Source organism: Felis catus, chromosome A2, assembly GCF_018350175.1.
Source record: "Felis catus isolate Fca126 chromosome A2, F.catus_Fca126_mat1.0, whole genome shotgun sequence".
Taxonomy (NCBI): Eukaryota; Metazoa; Chordata; class Mammalia; order Carnivora; family Felidae; genus Felis; species Felis catus.
In genome coordinates, this window is record NC_058369.1 from 143,671,481 (window position 1) to 143,689,525 (window position 18,045).

At 39.2% G+C, this 18,045-nt stretch overlaps 1 protein-coding gene across 6 annotated transcripts in view; it reads right to left on the reverse strand.

Annotated features, from left to right (window-relative positions):
- GRM8 (glutamate metabotropic receptor 8) overlaps positions 1 to 18,045 on the reverse strand; it is a 768,989-nt gene that overhangs the window by 475,397 nt on the left and 275,547 nt on the right. The window lies entirely within an intron of this gene.

Sequence of the window (18,045 nt, forward strand, 5' to 3'; positions counted from 1 at the left end):
GAGGTTCTGATTTGTTTTAACAAAAACAGCAATTATTTCAAATCCTCTGCTGATTAGAAAGTAGAGGATCTCACTTGATACGTCAAAGCATTTTGATATTATGTTTTACACTCCCATAAAATGCCATTACCATCTCTAATAATTATCTGAATGCTCAACTTTTCCCAATATGCTTCTCTCAGTCTTTTGTGTCCGTTAGGGTATTGCTAGCCTAAGAAAAATATGCTACAAAGAGGCCAACACAACAATTTCAGAAGGAAAGAATAACAGCCAAATGGCCTTTCCTTCTTTAGTATAATTTCTAGGTTTACAGACAATGTAGGCACTTAGCACACATCACCTTTAGACAGACTTTTAGAAGATCTTTCAACTTATCCTTGTGGACAGAATGGAGTAGGTAAAATGAGTGCATGAATAAAAAGGCAGATTAGTCACAAACATTTTCAATAGCTATACCTAGAAGGGTGTTAATTAATGGAGGAACATCAATTTGGTTCTAGGTTTTGAGCATCATAGGATTCTTGCCTAGTTTCCATCTGTTTTGACATTTTACTGCATGTCCTGGGTGAGAATATAAAGAGAACATCATAAAATTTGTAGAAGCAAAAGTGACCGCATTAGATGACTCAAATAGGCTAGAAAAAGAAGCTGACAGGTTAGAAGCAAGCACTAAATCTAATAAGGTGAAAAGTAATCAAAATAAATTTTAAATGAGGTGATTAAGTCAAAAAGGACAGTTGTTTTGTAAAGAATGAACAGTAGCAATGGTTTAGTAGCAATCCATGCTTATAGATTTTAGTCTATAGAAAGGTTAATATGAATCAACAGTAGATGGAATGTTTATTGAATGAATGAATAAAGGGAGTACAGAATCAGTGGAAAAGGAGAAGAAAGTAGGGAAGGGTAGGAGAGGGAAAAAGAAAGAAGGGGAAGAAGAGGGAACATGAAGAGGGAACAGAAGAGGGAACATACTGCATGAAAAGCAGCAAAAGCCCCACTTGCCTCTGTGCAGTCCAGACCACTTCTGAAGTACTACAGTATAAGTATGGACAAACTGGGTACATTCTGGGGTGACCTGAGATGTACAAACAGTCAAATCAACAAATCAGTAACAGCTAAGAAATTCTTCAAGAAATCAGGTATATTTAGCCTTGGAGATCTGATAATCATGTTCAAATATCCTGAGAAATTTAATGGGAAAAAATATTAGAAGGTAAGTAAATAAGCCGAGTGCATGAATATTAAGGAAGATTAGTCATAAACAGTTTCAACTGCTATCCCCAGAGAGAGGGTGCTAACTAATGGAGCAACATCAGTCTGGTTCTAAGTTCTAAGCATCATAGAAAGATTCTTTCCTATGTTCTGTTTTAACATTTTACTCAACGTCCTGGGTGAAACTATAGAGAGGTCATCATAAAATTTGTTACAAATAGGGGACACTTGTGTGGCCCAGTCGATTGAGTGTCCGACTCTTGATTTCAGCTCAGGTCATGATCCCAGGGTTGTGGGATCAAGCCCCACAATGGGCTCCACACTGAGCTTGGAGATGCTTAAGATTCTCTCTCTTAAAAAAAAAGAAAGAAAGAAAAGAAAAGAAAAAAGAAAAATGTTACAAGTAGGACAAATGAAGGGAAGGCACATAGCAACACAGCAGCAGAATAGATTCTGTAAAAGCAATTCAATGTTAAAGTTCCCCAGAGATGGAATGGCTCAATTCTCAAAGGATGGAGCTACTGACCACCTTCTCCAGGAGATGTTAAAGCCCTGACTGGAAGACCTTGGCGCAGCTTGTACAAAATTAACTCATGCATAAATAGGTGATAGGACTAGATGATCTTTGAAAGTCCTTCTCAACCTCAAGATTCCAATATTCAAACATTTTTCTGTGGTGCAAAGTAGGTTCTTGCAAAAGATTTTCCCTTATAAAAACAAAACAAATGATTAGCCCCAGGAGGTGATCAAAGTTTTCAGGAAACCCTAAGAGAATCTTCTATTTTGTTGCATGTTTGCTCTTTAGAGAACTAATCTCCTTCCCCAGGAATGTATTAATATCTGTTTGTCCTCTGCGATACTGGCTGACTTTGGGAATTTGTGCACAGCACACTTTATCTTACTAAATATAATAGTATGCCCAGCATTCTTCCTTTATGAGAAATCCCTATTCACTTTCATAAATTATGTGAATGGATCTGAAGTGTACTCTCCTTTCTTCAATAGAAACTATTCCCAAAAGTAGCCTGAAAACATGCCAAACATCTGCTCCTACACACAGTTCAATACATGATATTGATATGTATTATTATTGGGTGAATTCTGAATACAAGGCAAGTTTAACACATTCCTGAACAAATCCTTCCTCCTCCCACAGCCCAGTCACAGGAAGCTCAAGGAAATCAGAATAATTCTAATGCTTGCCGAAGCAAGCTGTAACTAACCAGGTAGATCCACTAAAACAAAAACCACAGAACATTCAAAAATCTAATATAAATTAGATATGGTATAATAAATATTTCTCTGATTTAATAAATATTTTAAAATATATAAGTATTTTTTAGTATCTGTTGTACCTTAATATTCAGAAATGTTGCTTTCCCTAAGTTGTTAATTTTTGCCATTCTGACAGGTGAGAGGTGATATCTCATTGTGGTTTTGATTTGTATTTCCCTGATGATGAGTGATGTTGAGCATCTTTTCATGTGTCCGTTAGCCATCCTGTGCTTTCACTCATGTGGTATTTGAGAAACTCAACATATGAACATAGAGTAAAGGAAGGAAAAACAAGATGAAAGCAGAGAGGGGAGGCAAACCATAAGAAACTCTTAAATACAGAGAACAAAATTAGGGTTGCTGGAGGGGGCAAGGGTTGGGTTAAATGAGTGAAGGGCACTTTCCAGAATGAGTACTGGGTGTCATATGTAAGAGATGAATCACTGGGTTCTACTCCTGAAGCCAAGACTACACTGTATGTTAACTAACTTGAATATAATTTTTTTTTAATGTTGCTTTCCATACTGTGAGTTCTTGAATGTCTGAGTGTTTGCTTTGAGTTTATTATATACACCTAGCCCATATTTTAATGATCAAATGACATTAATGTTTACTGTGGTACAAAGAAAGATGACCAAAATCCCTAAATCCTGAATTCTTTTCAGCCATATACAGAAGTCTCTACCATGCACAGCATGTTCCCTAACAGATGCATTCATAAAGATCGTTACAGTAAACCCAACTTTATTATCAACTAGGGCTTTGGCCCTAAATACCCACCTGGTCTCCTTCCCTGGTGAACTGGCCTGGACCTCATATTAGCTTGGAAGACTCCTCTTGTCCCTTGGGCTACAGATTAATAAAAATAGTCCCAACAGCTAGTTCTTGATTCTTTTTCCAAGTCGCAGTCTGATTCTATCCCCTGACAAAGCCTCTGTTCTGGCAGGTGGCAGGTTTTCCTAGCTGGTAAAGTCTTTCTATACACCTGTGTTGTCCAAAACAATAGTCACTGTTCATATATGGCTTTCTATACACCTGTACTATCTAAAACAATAGCCACCATTCACTTAACACATTAAGTTAAAGTTAAATAAAATTTAAAATTCAGCTCCTTATTGTACTGCCACATGTGGCCAGTGGTTAGTGTATAGAACATTTTCATCATGCTGTATTGGACAGCGCTACTCTAGGATCCCATTTTGTTCTTAGGCAAACCTTGGTTTTGAAATTAAGCAGACTTTATCTTCTGCTAAAGGTCTGAGTGTGTAATTGTTTACTCATTTATTCATTCAACGAATATTTATCATTCCTTTCCTAGCTGCTTGGTATATAATCCTGAACAAACAGAGATGGTACTGCTCTCATGGAGCTTATGTTCTAGTGGGAAAACCAATAATAAACAAGTAAACAGCAAATAGAAAAGATTATTTGTTGTGAATTTCAGTGCTAGTGTATCTCTCTTTTAGCCTCAAAGTAACAAGGTGCTTTTGTTTCATTGAAGTGAGCCCATCCCTTCAGCAGTTGGCCTTTCTCTTCATATTCTTCAGATGACAAACACTGATGGTTTTAGGATATACTTAAGTCTAGTGGGTTTGTTTGTTTGTTTTGGTCTTTTTTTCTGTAGAATTTCTGCCCACAGCTTAATTCTTGCCCATGTCCTTGATTCCCTCACCAAGAGTTCTCCAGGCTTTATACTTTCAGTTATCACATTTTTGGTGTGACTGCTCTTAACTATCTGTATTCCCAAATAGTACAACAAAGTACTACACATCCCCTCTTGGAAGACTCCACTCCCAACTTCCTAAATCTTGTCATTAGATCTTCAGAATGTCTCTTGAACTAATGTATCTCTTCTATTTCCAGTGGGACATACAATCTAAACTGTCATTACTCATACCTGAATTACTAAAACAGCCTCGCCGAAATATGTCTCAATTTCCCTTCCTTGCAATTAGTCATTCACACTAAGTCATGATTAATCATAAAATAGCCTGTGATTTCCCCTCTCTGTTTTCTCTGCACTGGATAACAGCTCTCTTGCCATGGCCCCCACCTCTGAAAATGTATGCCTATGCCAAGTTCATCTTCTTCTCCCTGGTTGGGATCATCTCCCAGTTGCTGAGACTACCTACTCCTGGTGCTAAAAGAACTAACAACGACAAATGAGAGCCTCCGCAGCCTGGCAGCCCCATCTTCCCCAATCTCACTTATCTCCAGTAGCAACTTCCAAAATGGCACCATTTCAAGGGACACTGACCCAGCAGCTAAATATACTGGGGTTGGAGCTGCCATGGTCAGAGGTGCTGGATTATAGGGCTGGGATTGGGACTGTGTCTGAGAGCTTCACCATTGGTTATGCCCAGAACCCTTCTCTGAAGCAACAGTTTCTCTCCTATGCCATTCTGGAGGCCCTGAGGGTCTTTTCGTAGCATTTCTCATCCTCTTTGCCATTGGAGGAGCCATCTCTACCTCCCATACTTCTTTCTTCCACATCTCCCATGCCATGTGAATTCTTTTTCCTATACCTCCCCAACCAGCCTAGGAAAAGTGGTTGGCTCAGCGTTCAATAGAAGAAAGACAAATAAATACTATATGAATAACAAAAATAATGACCAGTAATTACTCCACTCAAGAATTCACACTATGGGGCGCCTGGGTGGCGCAGTCGGTAAAGCGTCCGACTTCAGCCAGGTCACGATCTCGCGGTCCATGAGTTCGAGCCCCGCATCGGGCTCTGGGCTGATGGCTCAGAGCCTGGAGCCTGTTTTCGATTCTGTGTCTCCCTCTCTCTCTGCCCCTCCCCCGTTCATGCTCTGTCTCTCTCTGTCCCAAAAATAAATAAAACGTTGAAAAAAAAAGAACTCTCTTAAGAATTCACACTGGTTCCCTATTGGCTGTAGAATCAAGTTTCTTTTTCATGAACTTATTACTTTGAAAAGATAAGGCTAAAACTGAAGATTCATTTGGGAGTAAGAATTGTAACCTGTTTAATCTCTGAAAATGATATTAGGTTTTTTAGGCTGACATACCACTCAGCTCCTATGACATATTACATTCCTGCCTATGTCTCTTTGTTTTACCTACTTAAAACTTTCCTAATCATTTTCCTCTCGCAGTACCCACAAACTCTTCTTTCACCACACACACACACACACACACACACACACACACACACACACAACGCGGGGAGCGGAGGAAGCTTTTAGAGATAATTTACTGAGTTCACTGAACAAATGGTAGTTTTAAGAAGCACAAGCAAACTATTTCAGCATTATTTTGGCCAATTTCATATACCTTTCTCATATCCTTGCCACCCACATGAAGTAAAGTCTACACTGTGTCTTTTTCCATCAGGTCCCAAGCTCAAAGCTTGAGTAAGTCACTGAATGACTTTCTGCAGGCAAATTTTGGATCAACATCCACAAACCAAAATCATCTCAGCTTTTAACCAAAGGATCTAGTGGTGATTAGTAATTTCACCACTAGCTAGGATGATATAAAATAGAAAGATCAAACTCTTTATAATAAAGAGGTATAATTGACATATAACATTATATTCATTTCAGGTGTACAACATAATGATTCAATAATTATATACACTGGGAAATGATCACCACAATAAGTCTAGTTACTATCTGTCACCATACAAAGTTACAATTTTTTTTTCTTATGGTGAGAACTTTTGCAGGGCACCTGGGTGCCTCAGTTGGTTAAGCTTCCAACTTCAGCTCAGATCATGATCTCACAGTTAATGGGTTTGAGCCCCATGTCAGCCTCTGTGCTGACGGTTCAGAGTGTGGAGTCTGCTTTGGATTCTGTGTCTCCCTCTCTCTGTCCCTGCCCTGCTTGCACTCTCTCTCTCTCTCTCTCTCAAAAATGAATAAACATTAAAAATTTTTTTTAATTTATTCTTTTGGCAACTTTCAAATATGCAGTACACTATTATTAACTGTAGTTACTGTGCTTAGCATTACACGCCCACAACCTGCTTATTTTATAGTTTGAAGTTTTTACCTCTAGACCCCCTGCACCCATCCTGACCATTCCCCAGCCTTTCTTCCCTCTAGCAACCTCTGTTCTGCTCTCTGTACCTGTGAGATAAGTTCTGTTTTGTTTTGTTTGTCCATTTGTTTTCTTTTTTATATTCCACATATAAGTAAAATCATACAGCATTTGTCTTTCTCTGACTTATTTCATTTAGCATAATTCCCTCAAGGTCCATCCATGTTGTTGCAAATGGCAAGATTTCCTTCTTTTATATGGCTGAGTAGCATTCCCTTGTATATAAGTATGACATCTTCCTTATCCACTCATCTATCAATGGACATTTAGGTTGTTTTCATATCTTGGCTATTTTAAATAATGTTACAATGAGCATAGGGGTACATATATCTTTGCAAATCAGTGTTTTCATTTTCTTCAGATAAATACCTAGTAGTAGAATTGCTGGATCATCTGGCAGTTCCATTCTTTTTAGAAACCTCCATACCATTTTCATAGTAGCTGCTTCAATTTACATTTCTACCAGCAGTGCACAGGAGTCCCCTTTTCTCCACATCCTTGCCAACACCTGTTATTTGTCTTTTTGATGATAGTCGTTGTAACAAGCCTGAGGTGGTATCTTACTGTATTTTGACTTGCATTTTCCTATAATTAGTGATACTCAGCATCTTTTCATGTGCCTATTGGACATCCATAGGTCTACTTTGGAAAAAGGTCTACTCAGGTCCTTTGCCATTTTTAACTGGATTCTTTGATTTTTTGTTATTGAGTTATATGAGTTCTTTATATATTTTGGATGTTAACCCCTTTTCAGATATTGACTTGCAAATATTTTCTCCCATTCAATAGGTTGACTTTTTATTTTGTTGATGCTTTTCTTTGCTGTACAGAAGCTTGTTAGTTTCATTTGTTTATTTTTGCTCTTTTTGCTTTTGCAGCCAGGTCCAAAAAATCACTGCCAAGACCAATATAATGGAGTTTATCTCCTACGTTTTCTTCTAGGAATTTTATGGTTTCAGGTCTCACATTCGAGTCTTTAACCCACTACTTTATTGTAATCTCAAATGAAATACTTATCTTCTATGTATTTTAAACTTCCAAACAGCAAAACTGGGATTTGAGTAGAAAGAAAGATTCCTTATTAGAATGTTCTAGTCACCTTTCAGAAATACCTATTTCCTTTTTTATGAGGGTTAAATGTGTAAAAGAAAAGTCAAGTCTCATTTATTATTATCATAACCTGCTCTAGCAATCAAGGAAAAGGAAGTGTTTTTTTAATCTTTCTATCTTATGTTTCTGTCATATGTTATTGCAGTTGAATAATTCTTATAGTTATATATAGTATGTCCTTACAACTATACTATAGTTAACCATGCTAGCTAACTGATGCTTAAAGTTACTAAAACTCTGGGCATCTGGGTGGCTTACTTGGTTAAGCATCTGACTCTTGATTTCAGTCCAGGTCATGATCTCACAAGATCAAGTGCCGTGTCAGGCTCATGTAATATACCACGAGACGCACAGAGCCTGCTTGGGATTCTCTCTCCCTCTCTCTGCCCCTCCCCACCACATGTGCAGTCTCTCTCAAAATAAATAAATAAACATATTTTAAAAATAAAGTTACTAAAACCCTTTCTTTTTACTTTTTTCTGCATAACAATTACTGTTCCTGTTATCATAAATGTACTTGTCTCTGAGAAGCTACATAGACTTTCATATTTGCTACTCAGATCCCTTGAAAAATGTTCAAAATTATTAATATACACACATGTATATACAGCACAATATAAATTAATATAAACAATTTTCCTAAACAATACTAGATCAGAGCAAAGCAATGTTTCACCCATTTCCCAATAACATTTTACAGGAGCTTCAGGTCACCGGAATTAATTGCATTGACTTAGGAGAACAAAGAAGACGTATGTTCTATCACAGGTCACAGGCAAAGCCTTAATTGTGCTTAAACGCTTCTGTATCTGTATGACAGTATTTATTTAACAAACACATATAACACTTGCTATGCCAGGCACTGTTCTAAGTCTTTTATAAATGCTAATTCATTTAATCCTCATAAACACCTTGTGAATTAAGTAATACCATTACCCCCATTTTACAAACGGGGAAATTCAACATAAGAGACGTTAAGTGTCTTGCTCAAGTCCCTAGAGCTAGTAAATGGCAAAGTCAGAATTTGAACCTAGAAATATTGTGGCTGTTCCCACGCAAACACCAAAGGTCTCCTTGATCCCCCACGCCCTGGCTTGAAGGTACCTTCCTACTGTGTACCCACCCAGCTTTGAGCCTTCTATGGCTGTACCTACCATGATTTCTGCATGTTAAATATTAAGTTCTTTAAGGGCAAGGAACACGTCTTGTTCACAGTTGCAGCTCCAACATGTACCTTGAGCTGATAAAGCATTGTTATAAATCCTCCAGCAGACAAAGAGTTAAATTGATTTCTTATCAAGTTATGGCACCTATAATAAATTTCTTCTCTTTACCCATGGGAGTAGGCATACATTCCAATTTCAAAATAGCCAAGGGTGTTGAAATTGGCTTGTGATTTAAAGGGAATGATACTGCAGAAAAATAAGTTAATGGATGGTTCACCCCCATGTTAGCATAGGGCTTTCAAAATTTGGGGTGTTTGAAACTTGAAGACACGAAAGTCCCTCATCTGAACAACAGCCAGAACAACGGCACTGAGCATGTCAAGCTCAAAGGCAAAGACTATATACCAAGCTACTATAACAAAACACTTCCATCAAAACCTGGCAGCAAGAAAACAATTGCCAGCTAGCACATTGCTCTCCATGAGGAATGACATTATGTCATTTTGTGCCAAGGACCTCAAAACACCTTGTCAGTTTAACAGGATTTCGATACACCATGAGAAACCTTTCACATACCACTTTGTTTCCAGGAAAATTGCCTTAGAAGTTCTCAAGGTACAATAATTTGAACCTAACTAGCCTTATTAATGAACACAAACTATAACTTTTCTAAAATGTTTACCTCTTGGAGAAGCGGCAAGATGGCGGCTTAGGAGGACGCTGGGCTCACCGCGCGTCCTGCTGATCACTTAGATTCCACCTACACCTGCCTAAATAACCCAGAAAACTGCCAGAGGATTAGCAGAACGGAGTCGCCGGAGCCAAACGCAGACGAGAGGCCCACGGAAGAGGGTAGGAAGGGCGGCGAGGGGGTGCGCGCTCCACGGACTGGCGGGAGGGAGCCGGGGCGGAGGGGCGGCTCGCCGGCCAAGCAGAGCCCCCGAGTCTGGCTGGCAAAAGCGGAGGGGCCTGACGGACTGTGTTCCCACAACAAGCGCGACTTAGCGTCTGGGAGGTCATGAGTTAACAGCTCTGCTCGGAAAGCGGGAAGGCTGGAGGACAAAGGGAGGGAGAGCTGCTGAGCCCCCTGACGACAGAGCTCGGCTTGGTGGGGAACAAAGACGCTCGCCAGCGCCATCTCCCCCGCCCATCCCCCAGCCAAAATCCCAAAGAGAACCAGTTCCTGCCAGGGAACTTGCTCGCTCCGCGCAAACACCCAACTCTGTGCTTCTGCGGAGCCAAACCTCCGGCAGCGGATCTGACTCCCTCCCGCTGCCACAGGGCCCCTCCTGAAGAGGATCACCTAAGGAGAAGCGATCTAAGCCTGCCCCTCCTGCCCCCGTGCACCTTGCCTACCCACCCCAGCTAATACGCCAGATCCCAGCATCACAAGCCTGGCAGTGTGCAAGTACCCCAGACGGGCCACACCACCCCACAGTGAATCCCGCCCCTAGGAGAGGGGAAGAGAAGGCACACACCAGTCTGACTGTGGCCCCAGCGGTGGGCTGGGGGCAGACATCAGGTCTGACTGCGGCCCCGCCCACCAACTCCAGTTATACACCACAACACAGGGGAAGTGCCCTGCAGGTCCTCACCACGCCAGGGACTATCCAAAATGACCAAGCGGAAGAATTCCCCTCAGAAGAATCTCCAGGAAATAACAACAGCTAATGAGCTGATCAAAAAGGATTTAAATAATATCACAGAAAGTGAATTTAGAATAATAGTCATAAAATTAATCGCTGGGCTTGAAAACAGTATACAGGACAGCAGAGAATCTCTGGCTACAGAGATCAAGGGACTAAGGAACAGTCACGAGGAGCTGAAAAACGCTTTAAACGAAATGCATAACAAAATGGAAACCACCACAGCTCGGCTTGAAGAGGCAGAGGAGAGAATAGGTGAACTAGAGGATAAAGTTATGGAAAAAGAGGAAGCTGAGAAAAAGAGAGATAAAAAAATCCAGGAGTATGAGGGGAAAATTAGAGAACTAAGTGATACACTAAAAAGAAATAATATACGCATAATTGGTACCCCAGAGGAGGAAGAGAGAGGGAAAGGTGCTGAAGGGGTACTTGAAGAAATAATAGCTGAGAACTTCCCTGAACTGGGGAAGGAAAAAGGCATTGAAATCCAAGAGGCACAGAGAACTCCCTTCAGACGTAACTTGAATCGATCTTCTGCACGACATATCATAGTGAAACTGGCAAAATACAAGGATAAAGAGAAAATTCTGAAAGCAGCAAGGGGTAAACGTGCCCTCACATATAAAGGGAGACCTATAAGACTCGTGACTGATCTCTCTTTTGAAACTTGGCAGGCCAGAAAGAATTGGCACGAGATTTTCAGGGTGCTAGACAGAAAAAATATGCAGCCGAGAATCCTTTACCCAGCAAGTCTGTCATTTAGAATAGAAGGAGAGATAAAGGTTTTCCCAAACAAACAAAAACTGAAGGAATTTGTCACCACGAAACCAGCCCTACAAGAGATCCTAAGGGGGACCCTGTGAGACAAAGTCCCAGAGACATCACTACAAGCATAAAACATACAGACATCACAATGACTCTCAACCCGTATCTTTCTATAATAACACTGAATGTAAATGGATTAAATGCACCAACCAAAAGACATAGGGTATCAGAATGGATAAAAAAAACAAGACCCATCTATTTGCTGTCTACAAGAGACTCATTTTAGACCTGAGGACACCTTTAGATTGAGAGTGAGGGGATGGAGAACTATTTATCATGCGACTGGAAGCCAAAAGAAAGCTGGAGTAGCCATACTTATATCAGACAAACTAGACTTTAAATTAAAGGCTGTAACAAGAGATGAAGAAGGACATTATATAATAGTTACAGGGTCTATCCATCAGGAAGAGCTAACAATTATAAATGTCTATGCGCCGAATACCGGAGCCCCCAAATATATAAAACAATTACTCATAAACATAAGCAACCTTATTGATAAGAATGTGGTAATTGCAGGGGACTTTAACACCCCACTTACAGAAATGGACAGATCATCTAGACACATGGTCAATAAAGAAACAAGGGCCCTGAATGAGACATTGGATCAGATGGACTTGACAGATATATTTAGAACGCTGCATCCCAAAGCAACAGAATATACTTTCTTCTCGAATGCACATGGAACATTCTCCAAGATAGATCATATACTGGGTCACAAAACAGCCCTTCATAAGTTTACAAGAATTGAGATCATACCATGCATACTTTCAGACCACAATGCTATGAAGCTTGAAATCAACCACAGGAAAAAGTCTGGAAAACCTCCAAAGGCATGGAGGTTAAAGAACACCCTACTAACGAATGAGTGGGTCAACCAGGCAATTAGACAAGAAATTAAAAAATATATGAAAACAAACGAAAATGAAAATACAACAATCCAAACGCTTTGGGACGCAGCGAAGGCAGTCCTGAGAGGAAAATACATTGCAATCCAGGCCTATCTCAAGAAACAAGAAAAATCCCAAATACAAAATCTAACAGCACACCTAAAGGAACTAGAAGCAGAACAGCAAAGGCAGCCTAAACCCAGCAGAAGAAGAGAAATAATAAAGATCAGAGCAGAAATAAACAATATAGAATCTAAAAAAACTGTAGAGCAGATCAACGAAACCAAGAGTTGGTTTTTTGAAAAAATAAACAAAATTGACAAACCTCTAGCCAGGCTTCTCAAAAAGAAAAGTGAAATGACCCAAATAGATAAAATCATGAATGAAAATGGAATTATTACAACCAATCCCTCAGAGATACAAACAATTATCAGGGAATACTATGAAAAATTATATGCCAACAAATTGGACAACCTGGAAGAAATGGACAAATTCCTGAACACCCACACTCTTCCAAAACTCAATCAGGAGGAAATAGAAAGCTTGAACAGACCCATAACCAGCAAAGAAATTGATTATCAGCAAAGAAATCAGTTATCAAAAATCTCCCAACAAATAAGAGTCCAGGACCAGATGGCTTCCCAGGGGAGTTCTACCAGACGTTTAAAGCAGAGATAATACCTATCCTTCTCAAGCTATTCCAAGAAATAGAAAGGGAAGGAAAACTTCCAGACTCATTCTATGAAGCCAGTATTACTTTGATTCCTAAACCAGACAGAGACCCAGTAAAAAAAGAGAACTATAGGCCAATATCCCTGATGAATATGGATGCAAAAATTCTCAATAAGATACTAGCAAATCGAATTCAACGGCATATAAAAAGAATTATTCACCATGATCAAGTGGGATTCATTCCTGGGATGCAGGGCTGGTTCAACATTCGCAAATCAATCAATGTGATACATCACATTAACAAAAAAAAAAGAGAAGAACCATATGATCCTGTCAATCGATGCAGAAAAGGCCTTTGACAAAATCCAGCACCCTTTCTTAATAAAAACCCTTGAGAAAGTCGGGATAGAAGGAACATACTTAAAGATCATAAAAGCCATTTATGAAAAGCCCACAGCTAACATCATCCTCAACGGGGAAAAACTGAGAGCTTTTTCCCTGAGATCAGGAATACGACAAGGATGCCCACTCTCACCGCTGCTGTTTAACATAGTGCTGGAAGTTCTAGCATCAGCAATCAGACAACAAAAGGAAATCAAAGGCATCAAAATTGGCAAAGACGAAGTCAAGCTTTCGCTTTTTGCAGATGACATGATATTATACATGGAAAATCCGATAGACTCCACCAAAAGTCTACTAGAACTGATACATGAATTCAGCAAAGTTGCAGGATACAAAATCAATGTACAGAAATCAGTTGCATTCTTATACACTAACAATGAAGCAACAGAAAGACAAATAAAGAAACTGATCCCATTCACAATTGCACCAAGAAGCATAAAATACCTAGGAATAAATCTAACCAAAGATGTAAAGGATCTGTATGCTGAAAACTATAGAAAGCTTATGAAGGAAATTGAAGAAGATTTAAAGAAATGGAAAGACATTCCCTGCTCATGGATTGGAAAAATAAATATTGTCAAAATGTCAATACTACCCAAAGCTATCTACACATTCAATGCAATCCCAATCAAAATTGCACCAGCATTCTTCTCGAAACTAGAACAAGCAATCCTAAAATTCATATGGAACCACAAAAGGCCCCGAATAGCCAAAGGAATTTTGAAGAAGAAGACCAAAGCAGGAGGCATCACAATCCCAGACTTTATCCTCTACTACAAAGCTGTCATCATCAAGACAGCATGGTATTGGCACAGAAACAGACACATAGACCAATGGAATAGAATAGAAACCCCAGAACTAGACCCACAAACGTATGGCCAACTCATCTTTGACAAAGCAGGAAAGAACATCCAATGGAAAAAAGACAGCCTCTTTAACAAATGGTGCTGGGAGAACTGGACAGCAACATGCAGAAGGTTGAAACTAGACCACTTTCTCACACCATTCACAAAAATAAACTCAAAATGGATAAAGGACCTAAATGTGAGACAGGAAACCATCAAAACCTTAGAGGAGAAAGCAGGAAAAGACCTCTCTGACCTCAGCCGTAGCAATCTCTTACTCGACACATCCCCAAAGGCAAGGGAATTAAAAGCAAAAGTGAATTCCTGGGTCCTTATGAAGATAAAAAGCTTCTGCACAGCAAAGGAAACAACCAACAAAACTAAAAGGCAACCAACGGAATGGGAAAAGATATTCGCAAATGACATATCGGACAAAGGGCTAGTATCCAAAATCTATAAAGAGCTCACCAAACTCCACACCCGAAAAACAAATAACCCAGTGAAGAAATGGGCAGAAAACATGAATAGACACTTCTCTAAAGAAGACATCCGGATGGCCAACAGGCACATGAAAAGATGTTCAGCGTCGCTCCTTATCAGGGAAATACAAATCAAAACCACACTCAGGTATCACCTCACGCCAGTCAGAGTGGCCAAAATGAACAAATCAGGAGACTCTAGATGCTGGAGAGGATGTGGAGAAACGGGAACCCTCTTGCACTGTTGGTGGGAATGCAAATTGGTGCAGCCGCTCTGGAAAGCAGTGTGGAGGTTCCTCAGAAAATTAAAAATAGACCTACCCTATGACCCAGCAATAGCACTGCTAGGAATTTATCCAAGGGATACAGGAGTACTGATGCATAGGGCCACTTGTACCCCAATGTTCATAGCAGCACTCTCAACAATAGCCAAATTACGGAAAGAGCCTAAATGTCCATCAACTGATGAATGGATAAACAAATTGTGGTTTATATACACAATGGAATATTACGTGGCAATGAGAAAAAATGAAATATGGCCTTTTGTAGCAACGTGGATGGAACTGGAGAGTGTGATGCTAAGTGAAATAAGCCATACAGAGAAAGACAGATACCATATGGTTTCACTCTTATGTGGACCCTGAGAAATTAACAGGAACCCATGGGGGAGGGGAAGAAAAAAAAAAAACAGGTTAGAGTGGGAGAGAGCCAAAGCATAAGAGACTGTTAAAAACTGAGAACAAACTGAGGGTTGATGGGGGGTGGGAGGGAGGAGAGGGTGGGTGATGGGTATTGAGGAGGGCACCTTTTGGGATGAGCACTGGGTGTTGTATGGAAACTAATTTGTCAATAAATTTCATATAAAAAAATGTTTACCTCTTTATAAGTGGGTGAATTTCTTAGAAAAGTCCTACTACTCTTGGAAAATACAGTTCTACAGGGAAACAATGATGTATTTTCATTCAGCAACATTTACTTGACAAATTGTTAATTATTTACCTATTATGTGGTAGGTACTCTATTGATTATACTTATATGAGTCCTTTTTCTGACAATAAAACTGAATTTTTAAATTGAGTTAGGAATTTCCAGATATTTTTGCCAAGTTTAACAGCATTAGGCAGTAATGTATGCATGGGAAGGAAGAACAGAATTAGAGTTGACATAAATAATTCTATATCTTAGCTTGGATAGCAAGAGCATACATAGGTATATGTCAGTTTAAACATGCAGTATGAATGTTCTGATTAACTGTTCATTTTTCATTTTTTGCCTAATTTGAGCATCAATTCACTGAAATAGTCAAATGGACTTTGGCATAGGGCTGGCCATAGGTCCATAAAATGAGAAGCTGCATAGTCATTAGAAGACCAACTCCTTCCTAAACTACCAGCTCCTAAAGAAAAGAACCATGAATCCTGTAGCTCTGGGGCTGATATATTTCCTTGCATTGACTTTGCATCAATATATGATTGTTTGATGAATGAATGACCCCAGGTAACTCTCTGTAACACACAAAACTATATCTTATATCTCATTTACAAAATTTCCAGAAGTATAGACATGAAGACAGGCATTTGGTTACTACCCTTATAAGTGAATTTCTTAAATGAAGGGATTATATTGAGGGTCTTAAGGCAAAAAATTTAAAGCTAACTAGATCAATTAACCAAGAGAGGCTATAACTTTACTAATAGCTATTAATTTCAGTGAGATTTCCTTAACTGCCTTAACTTTTCCTGACTGATTCTTTTTTTAACAATTTTTTATTTACGAAGTTTTAATTTTAATTCCAGTATAGTTAACATACAGTGCTATATTAGTTTCAAGTATATAATATAGTGATTTGACAATTCTATACATTACTCAGTGCTCATTATGATAAGTACACTCTTTAATCCCCATCACCTATTTCACCCATCCTACCACCCACCACCCCTCTGGTAACCAGAGGTTTGTTCTCTATAGTTAAGAGTTTCTTTCTCTCTCTCTCTCTCTCTCTCTCTCTCTCTCTCTCTCTCTCTCTCTCTCTCCCTCCTCTCTCTCTTCCCTGATCCACCCCTTTTTTTTGCTTTTGCTCATTGGTTTTGTTTCTTAAATTCCACATAGGAGTGAAATCATATGGTATTTGTCTTTTCTGACTGATTCTGTTTTTTTTGTTTTTACATTTTGTTATCTTTTAGACTATTCTGATTTTTTTTTTAATTTTTATGTTTTTTTATTTGTTTTTGAGAGAGGGAGAGGGAGACGGAGAGAGAGAGAGAGAGAGAGAGAGAGAGAGAGAGAGAGAGAGGGGGGGGGGCACTGAGAGAGAGAGACACAGAATCTGAGGACAGTCTCCAGGCTCTGAGCTAGCTGTAGGCACAGAGCCAGACATGTGGCTCAAACTCACAAACTGTGAAATCATGACCTGAGCCAAAGTTGGACACTTAATCAATTGAGCCACCCAGGTGCCCGTAGGCTATTCTGATGATTAAGTTAGAGGTTAACAAAATGATAAATTACAACTCTGCTTCTTTGTTACCATCTTAAATTCTATTAACAATGTATGCTTATTCAAGCTTATTCCCTATTTATACCTTTGATAATATTAAAATATGAGATCTCCACCTCCAATCATGCTGCATGGTATCCTTTCTACTATAATACATGTCTACCTCGTCTCCCAACCATATTGTAAGCCAGTATTAAAGACCTAAATGTGAGACCTGAAACCATAAAAATCCAAGAAGAAAGTACAGGCAATAACTTCTCTGCCATCGGTTATAGCAACTTTTTTCTAGATAGATCCCCTGAGGCAAGGGAAACAAAAGCAAAAATAAACTATTGTGACTAAATCAAGATTAAAAGCTTCTGCACAGTGACAGAAACAGTCCACAAAACTAAAAGGCAACCTACGGAATGGAAGAAGATATTTTTAAACAAAATATCAAATAAAGGGTTAGTATCCAAAATATATAAAGAGCTGATACAACTCAATACCCCCCCCAAACCAAATAATTGTATTTAAAAATGGATAGAAGACATGAACATTTCTTCAAAGAAGACATACGGATAGCCAACAAACATATGAAAAGATGCCCATCATCACTTATTGTCAGGAAAATGCAAATCAAAACTACAATGAGATACCACCTCACACACATCAGAATGGCTAAAATCAAAAACACAAGAACCAACAAGTGTTGGCAAGGATGTAGAGAAAAAGGAACCCTCTTGCACTGCTGGTGGGAATGCAAATTGGAAAACAGTATGGAGGTTCCTCAAAAAATTAAAAATAGAACTACCCTGGGATCTAGTAATCACACTACCGGGTATTTACCCAAAAAATTAAAAAATACTAATTCAAAGGGATATGCTCACCCCTATGTTTATGGCAACATTATTTACAATAGCCAAGATATGGAAGTAGCCCAAGTGTCCATTGACTGATGAATGGATAAAGAAGATGTGAGATTATATAT